Source organism: Myotis myotis, unplaced genomic scaffold, assembly GCF_014108235.1.
Source record: "Myotis myotis isolate mMyoMyo1 unplaced genomic scaffold, mMyoMyo1.p scaffold_m19_p_11, whole genome shotgun sequence".
NCBI lineage: Eukaryota > Metazoa > Chordata > Mammalia > Chiroptera > Vespertilionidae > Myotis > Myotis myotis.
The window spans coordinates 40,870,806-40,886,567 of record NW_023416315.1 but is presented as its reverse complement, the minus strand read 5'-3'; the positions used below and the strand labels follow the sequence as shown (position 1 = coordinate 40,886,567).

Sequence of the window (15,762 nt, the reverse complement as noted above, 5' to 3'; positions counted from 1 at the left end):
CTGTTTAACTTTATAGATTTCAATACACATGAAATTCCAGAGAGAAAGGTCAGAATCTCTTTATAACATTGATCAGATGCCATGATATCCAGAAATTCCTAATGAAATGGGTATGTACTTTACATCAAGATAGATAGACAAACAGGCAGATAGGGGTCTTTACTCTGAAAATTTAATATAAGAAAAACATCATATCTTATGAAACAACAACTAACAATGACGGTGTCCCACTTTAGACCTTAATGCCTTAGGGAAATAGTCTTGATACTCTGAATTTCTTCACCCTCGACTCCCATGCTCATGCTACATTATGAAGTTGAAGAACAATAAAAATCATGACATTTCTAATATGCGACATTTCCATCAATTTGCTTTGCATACCTCCATCTCAGGGTGAAATGCAGCAAATCTCTAAGGCAGCGGTTCGCGACACCTTTGGCGGTCGAACGACCCTTTCACAGGGGTCGCCTACGACCATCCTGCATATCAAATATTTTCATTATGATTCATAACAGTAGCAACATTACAGTTATGAAGTAGCAATGAAAATAATTTTGTGGTTGGGTCACAACATGAGGAACTGTATTTAAAGGGCCGGAAGGTTGAGAACCACTGCCTAAGGCTTATAGTCAATAGATCTGACTTGGAAAGATGACTTTGGTTAAACTCTTGGCTTGCAGTGCCTTTCCCTATTGTTTTTAGAAGTGCTGCATCCCTGCTCAGAGCCCAGGCACTGAAGCTCCTTTATGACCCAAAGCTCAGCAAGTAGCTGGGAGGTGTGCAGCTGAGAGCAAACCCTGGTCTGTTGATGAAGGGGGCAAGGCAGTGTGCTGCAGGAGGCCACTGCGCCTTTGTCCCTGCACCCTAGCACTGGTAGCCAGCAAGACAGGTCTGGTTGGAGAACTGCCCTTCATGACTTATTGCTTAAAATAAAATCTGGCAAGTCCCACCAGGCTCTGATGTTGCATTTCCATCTTCGATTTTATTTCCACCTCCTCAACCATTGGCATTTCTTTAACATCAATCAGGAGGTTACTGTGAACTTTCCCTGTTTGAACTCAGCCAATGCTGAATTTATTTTTTAGATAATCTAATTTTATCATAGAAAAGTGAGCTCTGAAATCAAAGCTTGGTTATAGCAAGGCTCTTGGGAATCTGAAATCTGTGGCATATTGGTTTATTTCCAAGTAGAAAGGAAAATTCAAGTCTTTTAAGGAGTGAGAGAATGCACGGACACTTGGAATTCAACAACATCTAGGCGAAGCAGCAATATTCACAATAGTAAATCTGTCAATAATGGCATGAAGTTTAACTGCTTATTATTCTCATAAATGGTTGTTAGTCTGTCACTCTTGCTATCTATCTGTCTCTGACTGTCTCTCTGTCATGCCATGCCAGGAGCTGATTTCATAGTTAACATGTTGGGTCTCATTTCCTAAACCCTTGGTTCCTCTAGTTCCTCCCATTTATTGAGAGCACCTAGCATGTCCTTGGACATGGAGGGTGTTCCATTAATATTTGACATTAATTTTTTTAAAAAGTTTTTTTTTAAAAAAACCTACATTCAAACTGCTTCATGTGGAATTGCTAGTCCAGCCTGTTCAGCATTTACCGGGATGATGCGCTGGCTGGTTCTGTGCCTCCCGCCCCAGGGAAAGAGCCCAGTGTAGGCCTTCATCCCTCATGAGAGTGGTGTAGGCCTGGATGGCTCCCTTTTGTTCACAACAGGAAGAAGTGTATTGCTTGCTATGGTGTAATTGGGGATCTGATGGGGCTCTCGCTGTCTTAGGAAGAAGGCATACCGTATGGGCAAACAGGGAGACTTCAGAGACTCAGCCTGAATGTGAGTCCTCTCCGATTTCCAGTTGTAATATTGTGAACATCTAACACTGTTGAATCTTAGCTTCTTATCTTCAAAATGGAGAAAATATAGATGTCTTGTTTTCTCTGGGTTAACATGTCTATGATCTGATCATAAAATATCCATATGTAAGATATTATTACTATCTTCTCTGTAACAAATGTTATCAGTGGTGAGGCACTTGGAATCTTCCATCAGATCCAAAGCAGGAAACTAGGTGTACATTATATAAGAATTGAATCATTTTGTAGAAAATTCTGGAATAAAAGCAAACCCCTCTATTAACAGTTGGCATTGGGTTACATATTGAGATTCAAGTGCAGTAAGTGAGGCAGTATGTGAGACCCATGTCTAAACTACCTGATTCCAAGTAGGAATACCAATGACGTAAAAGAAAAATCCTACCAGCAAAACCACAACTGCTTACCGCAGGATAACATGTCTTATAAGTCAGAATATAAAAGCTCACACTTCACCTTTATATGTAGAGAAGCAAGAGCAGCTATGGGGGCGACTCCAGGAACCATTCTCTCAGAAGCATTCAGCAGCCCCTTATAATCATGGCTCCCTAAGACCTTAAGAAAGTGACAGGTCCTGATAGGAAGATGCAACAGCCCCTGAGCGGCCCCAGGCATGCTGATGCCCAGGGCCATCCTTCCCTTCTCCAGGGTCAGGCTTGCAGCCACAGCTGCTCTTGTTGCTGCAATCAATCTTTCTCAGGCCCCCCCTTCCCTCCACTCCTTGCCTTCAATAACAAAGTTCACCTTGTCCCTCACCACATGCGTTTTCTTCAGGAAGAAAAGTAGGGGAATTAGCCTTGGTAGAGAAACATTCTCTGCATTTGCAAGTTGACCTAATTAGTAGAATATAATATTAAGATGTACAGGCCATGTGAAATAGCTTAGTTGTGTTAACAAAGGGTAATACCATAAACTGTTTAGTCATAATGAGTCTTAGCTTTTTAGTTTAAACACTGTATAATTTGGTGGTTGGAAATATTCTACTTAAAATGTCAGTGGAACTGCATGAACTCCCCAGGACTAGAAACCTAAAAGTAAGCACAGGCTCCACAGCTTTGTTGGAAGGCATCTTACTGCTAATTAAACAAACTGCTCAAATGCTTCTTTCTTTGATAAGGAAAACATTCTTCATAAACAAATTCCCTCTGGAAGTCAAAATGTACCTCCAACAAACATATCAATAAAGCATCTAAGAATCTAGGCTTGTGATTAGCTCTCTCTCCTGCTGTGGCCTTCCTGAGCAGTGAAGTCTAGGAGAGCTTTGTTCTTGCCCCAAATTGTATTTTTCTAGGAATGGCCCAGCCTTTCCCACAGTAGAGTCCAAGGCTATAGCTGTCCCTAGGATTTCTCCATAGCACTTGGGTCCAGGCATACATTCATTCTAGCTCTTCATTTTTTTATGCAGGCATCCTTAAAGTATTTATTAAGCTCTTGCCAAATGAGTGTGTGAACAAGTAACATATATTTGTATTCTTCAAGTTAAGACCTTTGTCAAGATAGCAGTCCACCATCTGTTTTGCTCGCCTTTGGATCTCCAGAAAATACATTTGATTTTTGCAAATAGTGAGCCTTCAATGTTTATCAAATGAATGAATGAGCCATCATACTAGAAAATGGCATGTGAATTATCTTAAGAGAAAAAAAAAAAACATTCTAGCTCTTGTGATCCTTGATTGCCTTATCATGAACCATGGATGACACTTTGGGTAAACTTTCTTTAATTAATACCCCCAACCAAATCTAGGAAAATTTACAACTTTTTTATTTTATATAATATTTCTAAGATAGATTTTTAAAAACGGATTATATAAACTAAAACATGCAAGAAGCAACACATTATGACCAGCATAAGAATATTAAGAATCTTAATACACAACATTCTCTTAAATGCAATTTTATTGCTCATCATCTCTGTAAAATTATGGCACTCAGAACAGTTTTTTCCTCTGGCATGTTCACTGATAAGCTTTGCTCCATCCATTGCTTCTTGAATACATGCTTGGCTTATGCTCTGCTTACTGGACTCCTTCTAGTGGACTGGGCACAACTTTAGTATTGGAAGAACCTGGAAGAGTTCATATCTCTGTTACTTCTCTATTGCTATGTGTGTGTGTGTGTGTGTGTGTGTGTGTGTGTGTGTGTGTGTGTCTTTCATCCAAGCTCACTATCTGATATCCAGGCACAGAATTAAATCCAAATACACCCTAGAGGCACTTTTTATAAGTCTTGTTGATTCCAGGTTGCATTAAATTCTGAAAACAAGAAGGGTTTCTTAAGTGCACAGATAGGGATCATTGTACTATAGGAAAAAATGTTCACGAGTAAACTGAGAGGAACAAACACACAACACATTTATTGAAAGGTGAGAAGCACAGTTCAGTTTAGGGCTTGGGTTTTCGGTGAAGGAAGAATTAGTGTCTGAAAGTATAGGTTTGGGCAAACAAGTCTTCCTCTCTCACCTAATTATAGAGAGGCCATCCTATATCAAGGTTTCATTAAATTCTTCTTAGAGATCCTTCTTTGACTACATAATGGAAGCACCTCTTATGTCATTATATAGCATTATCCTATATTATTGCCTTTATAGCACTAAACAATATTTCATGTTTCTTCATGTTTGCCATCTGTTTAAACCACAACATATACACTCTTCCCAGTCACCTCTCTTCACTGTTCTACTGTTCTATCCTCAGCACCTAGAATAGTGCCCAACCAAGATGAACTTATGGTGACCAAACAAATAGACAGTACAGGACTTGAATGCCAGAATTTGCCAGCATTCTGACGAAAGCAGTCTATTGACTAAAGGGGTCTATTAAAATTTCTTCAGCAATGAGAGGGCACATGTCCAGAATTGTGCCTCAGAGAAATTACATTGGCAACATGCAGTACTAATTAGCAAAGAGAGGATCCTGATGCAGAGAGGTCAGTAAGGACATTAGATTTTTTTCCCTGAATGATGTGACTACTATTGCTATACAGTAAGCAATAGTACAAGAAAATAGTACAAGAAAATAGCTTGTACAATATAGTACAAGCTGTTTAGACTAGATACATTTTTAAGGTAAAGAAAATCTATTCTTTAAAACCTGTTAAATACCATTCATTATATATATTCCCAAAGCAGCTATGAGTTTTGTGTGTGTGTGTGTGTGTGTGTGTGTGTGTGTTTAGAATGTCTTATTTGGTTGCTTACGGCAATCAACACATCTCTATAAAAATGAAGACTACTATTAACCAAAGTACCTAAGACGCATTTTAACCCAGACAATATGAAGAGTCTTGGAATTCAGAATTTGCTGTGATTATTATAGTACAAAAATAGTGGATGATATTTAAAAGCTCTCTGTCTTGAGATAGTATGTCCTTGTATTCCAGAAACTTAATGGGGGATAATAATAATAATGATTATGATAATGATAACCTCATCAAAATCACACAAGTATGTTTAAAAAGCCTAAAATGAGTTTCCTGTGGAGGTGATATAAAGTGTGTTTTGAGGCCAAGTTGAGAATGGGATTTATACATACGCCAATTAACTTCACACAGAGGGAATAAAACACAACAAACAGACAAAACTGTTACATGATTTCATGCCTTATTCTCAACCCTTTTAGCAACCATAACAGATCAATGATATAGTTATTGAGCACCTAATGGGTTGATGATTGAAAACTATTTTCAAGTATATGTCACTGCCCAAATAGGAAATTGGACAAAGTATGGATGAGTTAGTGCAAACACCACAACTACTGACAAATGTCTGAAATAAAGTCATTAAAGGCAAAATCATCTTACTAGATATTCAAGAGCTAGATATTGTTTACATCTCTTGATCTCTTAAGGACTTCTTTATATTAGATTGTAATAAGTTTTAAGAAAAAATTACTTTATTCTTATAGTCTTTTTAAAAAAATTAGTTTTATTAGAAACCATCAACAAAACAACGAGAAAACCCACTGTCTGGGAAAATATATTTGCCAATGTCATATCTGATACGGGCCTAATCTCCAAAATTTATAGGGAACTCATACAACTTAACAAAAGGAAGATAAACAATCCAATCAAAAAATGGGCAAAGGACCTAAATAGACACCTTTCAAAAGAGGACATTCAGAAAGCCAAGAGACATATGAAAACATGCTCAAAGTCACTAATCATCCGAGAGATGCAAATCAAAACAACAATGAGGTACCATCTCACACCTGTCAGACTGGCTATCATCAACAAATCAACAAACGACAAGTGCTGGAGAGGAAGTGGAGAAAAAGGAACACTTGTGCACTGCTGGTGGGAATGCAGACTGGTGCAGCCACTATGGAAGACAGTATGGAGTTTCCTCAAAAAGTTAAAAACGGAACTCTCATTTGACCCAGTGATACCACTTCTAGGAATATATCCCAAGAAACCAGAAACACCAATCAGAAAGGATATATGCACCTCTATGTTCATAGCAGCACAATTCACCATAGCTAAGATCTGGAAACAGCCTAAGTGCCCATCAGTAGATGAATGGATTAGACAACTGTGGTACATCTACACGATGGAATACTATGCTGCTCTAAAAAGGAAGGAACTCTTACCATTTGCAACAGCATGGATGGAACTGGAGAGCATTATGCTAAGTGAAATAAGCCAGTCAATGAAGGAAAAATACCACATGATCTCACCCATTCATGGATAATAGAGACCATTATAAACTTTTGAACAATAATAGATACAGAGGCAGAGCTGCCTTGAACAGATTGTCAAACTGCAGCGGGAAGGCCGGGGAGGGTTGGGGGGCAGGAGGTAGGGGGGAAAGAGATCAACCGAAGGACTTGTATGCATGCATATAAGCATAACCAATGGACATAAGACACTGGAGGATAGGGGAGGCTAAGGGACTGTCTAGGGTAGGGGGGGGAAAATGGACACATATGTAATACCCTTTGTAATACTTTAAGCAATAAAATAAAAATAAAATAAAAAAAAATTAGTTTTATTGTTGAATGTATTACACATGTTCCCTTGTTTTCCCCATTGACCCCTTCTAGCCCATACCCTCGTGCCTTCCCCTGGTCCCAGGCCTTCAACACACTATTGTCTGTGTCCATGGGTTATGCATATATACGTATAAGTCCTTTGGTTAGTCTCTCCCCACCTACCCCCCTACCTCTACCTTCCCTGTGATTTTCAACAGTCTGTCCCATGTTTCTATTTCTCTAGATCTATGTGTTGATCAGTTTATTGTGTTCTTTAGATTCCACATATGAGTGAGATCATGTGATACTTGTCTATCTCTGACTGGCTTATTTCACTTAGCATAATACTCTGCAAGTCCCTCCATGCTCTCTCAAAGGGTAAGAGATCTTCCTCTTTTTTACTGCTGTATAATATTTCATGTGTAAAGGTATCACAGCTTTTTTTATCCATTTATCTACTGATGGGCACTTTTCTTTTAAAAAATAAATTAAGAAGATAAAATTTGAGTTTAAAGGGAAGTTAAAAATGATACACCTTGGAGATGTTTTTGTTATAAAATACAAAAGTTACAGAAACATCAATCAAATTTAAAGAAACTATGAAATTGATTTGAGTTCTACAACCTTGAGTGGTTGCTCTTAAGTAAGTCTTTCTCTTTCTTATCAATTACCTTGAACAGAGCTCTTTATGAGATAATGTGCCATTTACTGAAATCCTATGTTGGTGTTCCACTCTGTTAGTGAATATCTTCCAATAAGGTTAGGCCAATTATAGGGTACAAATGTAGCTTAAATTTTTTTTCTTCCTGACAACACAAAGGGTAAATGTCTGAGAAACCTTTGCTTAGGTGGATTGAGTTTTCTTCTTTTTCCAAATGAGACTGTATACCAATATTTCTTAGGATGCTCCCAATTCTTGGAGAAGGCTTTTGAAGCTCATGACATTCATCCTGACAACCTCTTCAGGCTACAGCTGAGCAAGTGATAGATTAGTTAAGAGGATGTTTGCAGGAGATAGCAACTCTTCTAAATAGTGGCACATTGGATAGTAACAAAGGAATTCCCCAGCAGAAATTGTTGGTTTTCCTTTAGCTTCCAAAATTAATTTAGAAGTAGTAGCTAGCTGACAGATTGATTTTTTAGTTATAGATTGTCATGCACTACAATACTTAATCATATAAGATTTTGTTGCTTTTAACATCTCTTGGGTTAGTGTCTTTCTGAGCAGGGCATTTTATAGTATTCAGATTTGATTTTTACATGGTGGTTTCATGCAGCCCATTGAATACCAGATTTCTGCTTCCTACTTGAATACTTCAACATCTTGAAATAGTTCACTTTTTATGAATCCTATCTGAGATGAAACAGGAGAAATAATGAATAAAAAAAAAGTCACTGCAGTTATGTGCCACATAACGACATTTAAATCAATGGACTACTTATAGATCGGTGGTCTCATAAGGTTGGAATGGACTTCTGAGCTGAAAGTAGATGAAAAACTTCCCAGGAGCTCTGAGAGATGGGGAACTGGTGGTGGGATGTGATCCCTAGAGTGGGAAAGAGAGAAGTTGTGTGAAGAAAAGTGAAAATATATAGAACACTGAGAAAAGGGAGTAAACCTAGGGAAGATATGGAATGTGATGATCTTAACTAAGGAATTCCCAGAACCAACTCCAGTGAAAACTAGACTGCCTCCTGAAATCTTTGGCAATGCTCTGATGATTTTGGAGTTCCTGAATGCATTTGGGGAACTTTTTGATCTTCAAGATGAATGTCCTGAGGGAGTGACCCAGAAGTGTTAGCGGAAGATCCTGTAGGAAGTGGCAGTGAAGGCCGACTATGTGAATCGCTTTCTTTCTTCCTGGCTGCCATCTTCCAGGCAGTAACTGAAGAAGAAGAGGTAGTAACCAAAGAGAACATAATTTATGCTGATACCAAAGGTTTACTAGAGTCTTTGGATGAAGATGCTAACCCCACAAAGCCTGCACTGTCTGCAGTTGCATCTTTGGCAGCTGCATGGTCACAGTTGCACTAGGGCTGCAGTTTGAAAAGCTTGGATCTTGGTAGCCGCACTTTCTGAAATCCTCAGACTGCATATCTGAGCTTGAGGTTGCTGATGTGACATCAGCAAATGCAAAGTAAAGATATCAAAACCGAGGCGGATTTGGTGCTACAGATGATGCCTGTGTGGAGCTTCCTTAAAGCAATCCCAGTCTAGCGAAGAAGCTGTCAAGTACTTCAGTGTATGATTTGACACCAGGAGAACAAATGAAGACACTTTATGCTCCTTGTGGGAAACTACAGTCCCTAGTTCCTACTAGGAATTTTATTGAAGATTATGTTGACATATTATGACAGGCAAAGCAGGAATTCCAGGAGTTAAAAGCAGAGTAACTGAAAAGAGAAGGGAGAAGCAGCTGCTAGAATTCATAAAAGAGCAAGAACAAAAAAAAAATGAAAGAGAAACAAGAGAAGCTGGAGGAAGATGAGCAAAGAAATTCAGCTGAAACTATATCTCTTGGGAAGGAAGAAAGGGAAGATTTTGATTCTAGCACTGAGAGCAAAGAAATGGAGAAAAAGGAACTAGATCAAGATACGGCCATTAAAGAGGCGATGACCCAGGACCCCATAAAAGAAGCAGGAGGAGGAAAGGGGACAAAATGGATTTAAAGAGTTTATAAGGCAAGAAGAGATCAACTGTTTAACAAGAGAGACTCTCACTGCTGATGAGGAAGAAGCTTTAAACAAGAACACTAACAAAAAGAGAAAGGGCTTTTAGAAAAACCCAAAGTGCCACAGCATGCACCAATATCTTTCCAAACTTGGGCCGTGACCACATATTGGTGATATTGGATTTTCCCTCCTGTTCCTGGATTGTTTATTGAAAAGGATTATTCTAGTTTCACTGAAGACATGTGTTTGCCTAGACCAGGGATGGGCAACCTTTTTGTGAGTGCGTGCCAAAACCAGCAAAATCTCTGACTCAAAATTTTTCTGCGTGCCAACCCTAATTTTTTGAGAACATGTTACGCCTACTTGATATCTCTTAAGGTGTATGTGTGTGAAGAACCTTGAAGAAATAATAAAATTCATTCGAGCGGCAAAAACACAGTATATGATGATGAAAAATACTATTTTTTAATGTATACATGTACACTGATAGACTGACAGAAAACTTTATGACTGCGTTTGATATTATCAGTGGGACTTTTGCTGCTGCATCACTGATGACAGAGATTTTACATCAGGTTTATATTTTGTGACCTTCAGAGATATGCACGAGCTACTACTTTCATCCGTCAGGCTACTCCTATTACAAGACTTAACAAAATTCATCACTGAGAACAAAGATTCACAAGTGTATGTGGATGAAAACATGGAGAGTAACGCTGTTGCAAAGTTTTTTAAACAGAAAAAAATTTCTGGAATGGCATTCCAAGTCCTCAATAGTTCATTTTCGACACTATTGAAATTGCTCTTCGCCTCTCTCGTCAATCCATGTCTGTGGTCTTTAAGATAACTTGTTATGTAAAATTATTTATTTATCTAAGATGCACCTACACTGAATTTATCTGAAAAATAAAAAAGTCGATATTAAGAAAAAAATTGTAAATGGAAGATTATAAGAGAGGGTTTTGCGTGCCAGCAAAAGTTACTGGTGTGCCATGTTTGGCACGCGTGCCACGGGTTGCCCACCCTGGCCTAGACCTTCATCAGAATAATGCACATTCTCAAAATGCTCAGGCATCCACTAAAACTGGAGACGCTTTGGTGTTTGCATCTACCTCTAACATTGACCAAGGTTCATGTGATGATTCTGTGCAGCTACTAAAACCAGTTCATAAGCCAAATCAGTGGTGCTTTTACACTTGTGAATAGCTAGACCAGCTTATCAAAGCTCTTAATTCTAGAGGACATAGAGAAAGTGCCTTAAAAAAAACCACTTTGCTACAAAGAAGAACAGAATATATGCATAGATAGCCCATTTTTCTGAAGAGACATTTCATTTTTCACATAAATCTCAAATCGGTAACAAACCTACACATACTCAGGGAAGAGCTTTCAATGCATATGATCCACCTCAGATGTCTGCAGAGAGGCAGCTTGAATTGAGACTGAGATATATTTTTTTAATGTACTGAACACAGAATCTACCAAGGAACATTAGGAGTGATAAACATTGCAGATCGACACATATAAGTTCAGCATTAGAAAATGGATGATAAGAGCTGTGAAGTAAAGAAAACAAGGAAATGGGATAATTAAAACTGAATGAAATTAGAAGAGATAGAAATTGATGAGCAAGCAAAGGCCATTTTAAAAGACATACTTTTTGGCATGAAAACAGAAATTTCTACTACTGTCTCAACTAATGCAAGTACATTGCAATCAGTGAGCAAAAATAGTTTGTCATCTGGCAATGACACTCTTTCAAATAGAGCAGGGCAATGAGTGGCCTTTTCTCAAAGCTCCACTTGATGCCAGTGGGCGTTCTTATAAAACAGTCCTGGACCATTGGAGAGAGTTTCTTCTTTCTTCTGCTAGTCTATCCCAAGTCTTTATTCATCTATCCACCTTGGATCATAGTTGACATGGTCTAAATCTATACTGCATGTTCATTATAAGATGTCCAAAAGAAGAGTGATGCAGAAAACATGGTACTTTGCGATGGCTGTGATCTGGGTCATCATTCCTACTGTGTTCAACCAAAGCTCAAAATTGTGCCTGAAGGAAATTGGTTTTGTCCATAGTATTGGCCAAAGATAAGTTCTAGAAGACTCTCCTCTATACAGAGACAATCCTTGGAAAGTGATAAAGAGATGGAAGACAGTATGGAATGTGAGGATGATGAAGTTGATGATGATGAAGAGATTAAAATGAGGAGAGAGTGTGTGAGATAGAACAAGATGAAGATGTCTCTCAAGAAGAGAAGTAAGTCAGTCCACCAAAACAAGGAAGATAACAAATTTAGACTGCCAATTAAAATAAGAAGTAAACTTAACTCTTCTTTTTCATGTCCAACAAGATCCTAGAAAATATACCTCAAGGAGTGAGCGGAGTATACCCAAAACAGCTGTCTCTTCTAAAACTACTGTAGAAGCATAAGAAAGATCAAATTTGCTCCTAAATATTTAAGAATTGTTAGTCATTCTATTTGCCAGAGTCATGGCCCATTGAGAATAGATATATGTATGGAACTACTTAGTCTTTGTAGAAAATGTAGAGGCAGGAAAAGTGCTAATACACCAGAAAATAGTCCCAACTTATCTATCTTCAAAGCCATTGCCACAAAGTCAAGTGATCAGTCAAGATCTCTAAATGTTGCTTCAAAACTTTCTCTCCAAGGTAGTGAATCCAAGAGAAAAGGCAGAAAAAAAAAACGATCTACAGAATCACCTTCTATGACACTGAACCAAAGAAGTGCAGGCAGATAGGGAGGAGTTTATAAATTTTCTGCTATTGAACAACTTGTAGAATTTGGTATGGCATGATGATAGCTGGCTTTTTTTCAAACTCATTTCTAAAATTCAAGACCCATACTATTATGACATCATCAAAAAACCCATTGCCTTGAATATAATTTGTGAAAAAGTGAACAAATATGAATATAAATTAGCATCTGAGGATATGGAGTTAATATTTTTGAACTGCTTTGAGTACCACTCTCATAACACAAGTGACGCAAAAGCTGGAATGAGGCTTCGAGCATTTTCATATTCAGGTTTAAAAACTTGGACTTCATGTCACACCTGGGAGTGTGGATCAAGTTAGCTCACTGCTGGCTGCAAAAATTTGAGGAAAACAAATTGTTCATGCAAATGGAACATTAACTCATGCTATAAAGCAGACATAGACATATGTGCGTACAGCAATAACAACTGATTGACAACTTTGAAGTGTGGCCTGCACTATATTCTCATTTTTAATATGAAGCTCTCAGGAGAATGTAGAAAAGATTGCCTATGCTACAGTTTTGTTCAGTATCTAATAAGTTTGATAGATATATTGGATACAGTACTGGTTTGTAGAGGATTTTGTACATTTTGAGATCATTCATGTGTTTCAATATCTTGGAAAATATTTTTTCTTCTCTGATTTATTTTGTCATTGATGATTTTTCTTAGTGTGGTATTAGGGAGATTAATCTGCACAGATAAATCTTTTATAGCACAGTTTAGAAAGAAAGTATATGTCTAAGAAGTTTTTAATGAGCCATTCTTTCAACACTACTGTACACATGAATGAATCCAATTTTATATCCTTGAAGTGCTATGCCAGTGCTTGCTGAGATATTAAGTCTGAGTTAATTAACTAGGTATTTATTTAGCATTAGAAGTAATTGGTGATTCCACTTTGTATTTATAAAATTTGTACCTGGAAAATGTTCTTTAATTTTTTTTAACATTTTATTGTGTTTCTGTTTTACTTCTCTTAACTCCCTTAATGATCAGTCAATAAAAAGGTAATACCCTCCCTTTTCCATGACAGTTCTAGTTTTACAGAACTATATTACAAGTGATACATTACAAGAAAAAAAGATTACAATGGAGCTGAAAATTTTCATCCCCTAGTAATGTCTTAGCCATCGTCAAGTCATAGTGCAACAAATTACGTTTATGGGGATGCTGGTGTAAGCAAATCTACTGCACTGCCAATCACATAAAAGTGCAGCTCATATAATTACAGTGGGAGCTATACCATTGGGGTTTATGTGAGTGCACTCTATGATGTTCGTACAATGACAGAACTTCCTTATGACACATTTCTCGGCATGGATCCCCATCATTAAGTGGTGCATGACGGTACATTTAAATTCTTAGTTAGAGCTTAACATTTTTATTGGGATGTGATCCCCAATAGGTTAATATTTCCATTTCCATAAATATAAACCAGAACCGCAAGGATAGGGACACATTTGTGAAACTGCTACAGCTGCTACCTCACATTCCTGGTCCACTTTCTTGTTCATTTGCGTACATACTAACTCAGTGTTCCTGTCAGCAATGGATAGTTTGATACTTAATTATTTAATACAGTTTCACATTTGAGTGTAAATTAAAAAGCCTGCCAATTTCAAAAAATAACTTTGAGAAGACCCTTGAGAAATAAAATTTACTGTCTGTGGCCAAGATTTCAGTCAACTCTCCCTTCCCATTGCTAGAGTGACAGCAGAATTAATCCTGAGCACGGACGTATTCCGGTGTCATGTAGATTTGACTTGAAGAAGCTTGTATTCCCTAAAGCAGATTTACTTTTGTGTTCGGCTTGGTTGAAGCTAACATTCAGTGTGTTGGTTTCCTTAGAGAGTGGAAGCTGAACCACGCTGGGTGTCTGGGCAAATGAGCCTGTCATTGGTATAGCTTTGGCTTACTGTCCACAGGTGGGTTGTATTTGTTCATAAATGAGAGCAAACTATATAGTGTGGCTGTTCTAAATACATTTTAAAGCACTTTTAAAATGACATTGGTTGAACCCTTAAATGAATTGGTGAGGCCTTAAATTTGACCACTGAAAAACAAACAAAACAAAGAGAAAAACTTAAGTGTATATTAATGGCTACAGAGCATCACCTTTTTCTATATAATAATGTCTTTTTTTTCATAGAGTTATTCCAAGGATTACACTAGAAATTATCACCAAATTATGTTGCTTTTAATATCTCATGTATTTAGAGAGTTTGTAGACTCTCTGTGAAGCTTGCCTCCAATCTTTTAATGGCCATAAAAGTTATTTTTACATAACTTCTAAATAAGGAAATATGATTAATGGATATGTGGTCCACCAATTTGTAAACATATGTACTTTCAGTTCCTTGACTTCAGAATTGATTGCTACTTGCTTGATGCCCATGGTATAGCCTCCCTTAAACTTTTACTTTTTGAGAAAATGATCCTGAAAAGGATTAATAAGGGCTTGGATTCAATCCCTATTACAGGTTGTAAAACATCAAACAAACAAACAGAATCTAGGGAAATAGTGGAACAATTTCTTCCATGTCGTATGTGCAATAATACAAGGGAAATATAATTAGATTCTTCTAGTTACTTCCAAACTCATACTTACACTTTCGGGATTATTCTCTCATTTTTAAAAATAATTCTCAGTTCTGTTTATATTTGCTTTAAATATTGAGGTGCTCTAATGTTGGTTGCATATATATTTACAATTTTTATATCATCTTGGTGATATTATTATATCATTACCTTCTTTCTGTCCTGCAGGGTCCATAGTTGGTGGCCTTGTTACCAGGGTCTCAGATGGACATAGAACCTGCCTGGTCCCTGAATGGACTGGACCAGGTTTCATGCTGCGTAAAGGCTCTGCTTCAGTGTCTAGTGTTAAATGCACAGACTGTGAACTGATTACCAGGTGTGCAGATGGGTGTGGTTCCTGCTTGGTCCCTGGAAGGCCTCCTACCAGGTCACTAAGTGGGCCCATGACGGGCAAGACTGGGCCGAGACCTCAGCGAAGAGCAGCTGGAAGAGAGTCACAAGGCTGCCACAGGGATCACAGTTGGGACCAAGGACTGCAGGTTTGCCTTCAGGGGCACAGATGAGCATGCTTTTTTCCAGGTTCCTGGGTGGGCAGAAATGTCCTCATACTAAGTGGAGCTAGACAGGTCAAGGGGTTGTTTCAGAATCTAAGTTCAGACCTTCAGGGGTCCAGAGGAGTGTGTCTTCCATCTTGTCCTGTTGTGGGGGATGGCATTACTGCACCCAGACCATGGCTGAGAGGGGCTCTAGCTGCCTTCAGGGCCATTACAGGATCTGCTGTTTACCCGCAGTCAGGAAGTCTGCCTCCCAGGGCATGGGCAATGGGTGTGTCTTCCACCCAGTTCCTGGGCAGACACGACCACTTCCAGACTCCAGCAGCAAAAAGGCAATTTCAAGATATGCAGTCAGACAAAATTAGATGG

General features: G+C 38.2%; 1 pseudogene; it reads left to right on the top strand.

The window, feature by feature from the left end:
• Positions 1-3,571: 3,571 nt before the first annotated feature.
• On the top strand, positions 3,572-12,642 carry LOC118666585 (annotated as a pseudogene).
• Positions 12,643-15,762: the final 3,120 nt, after the last annotated feature.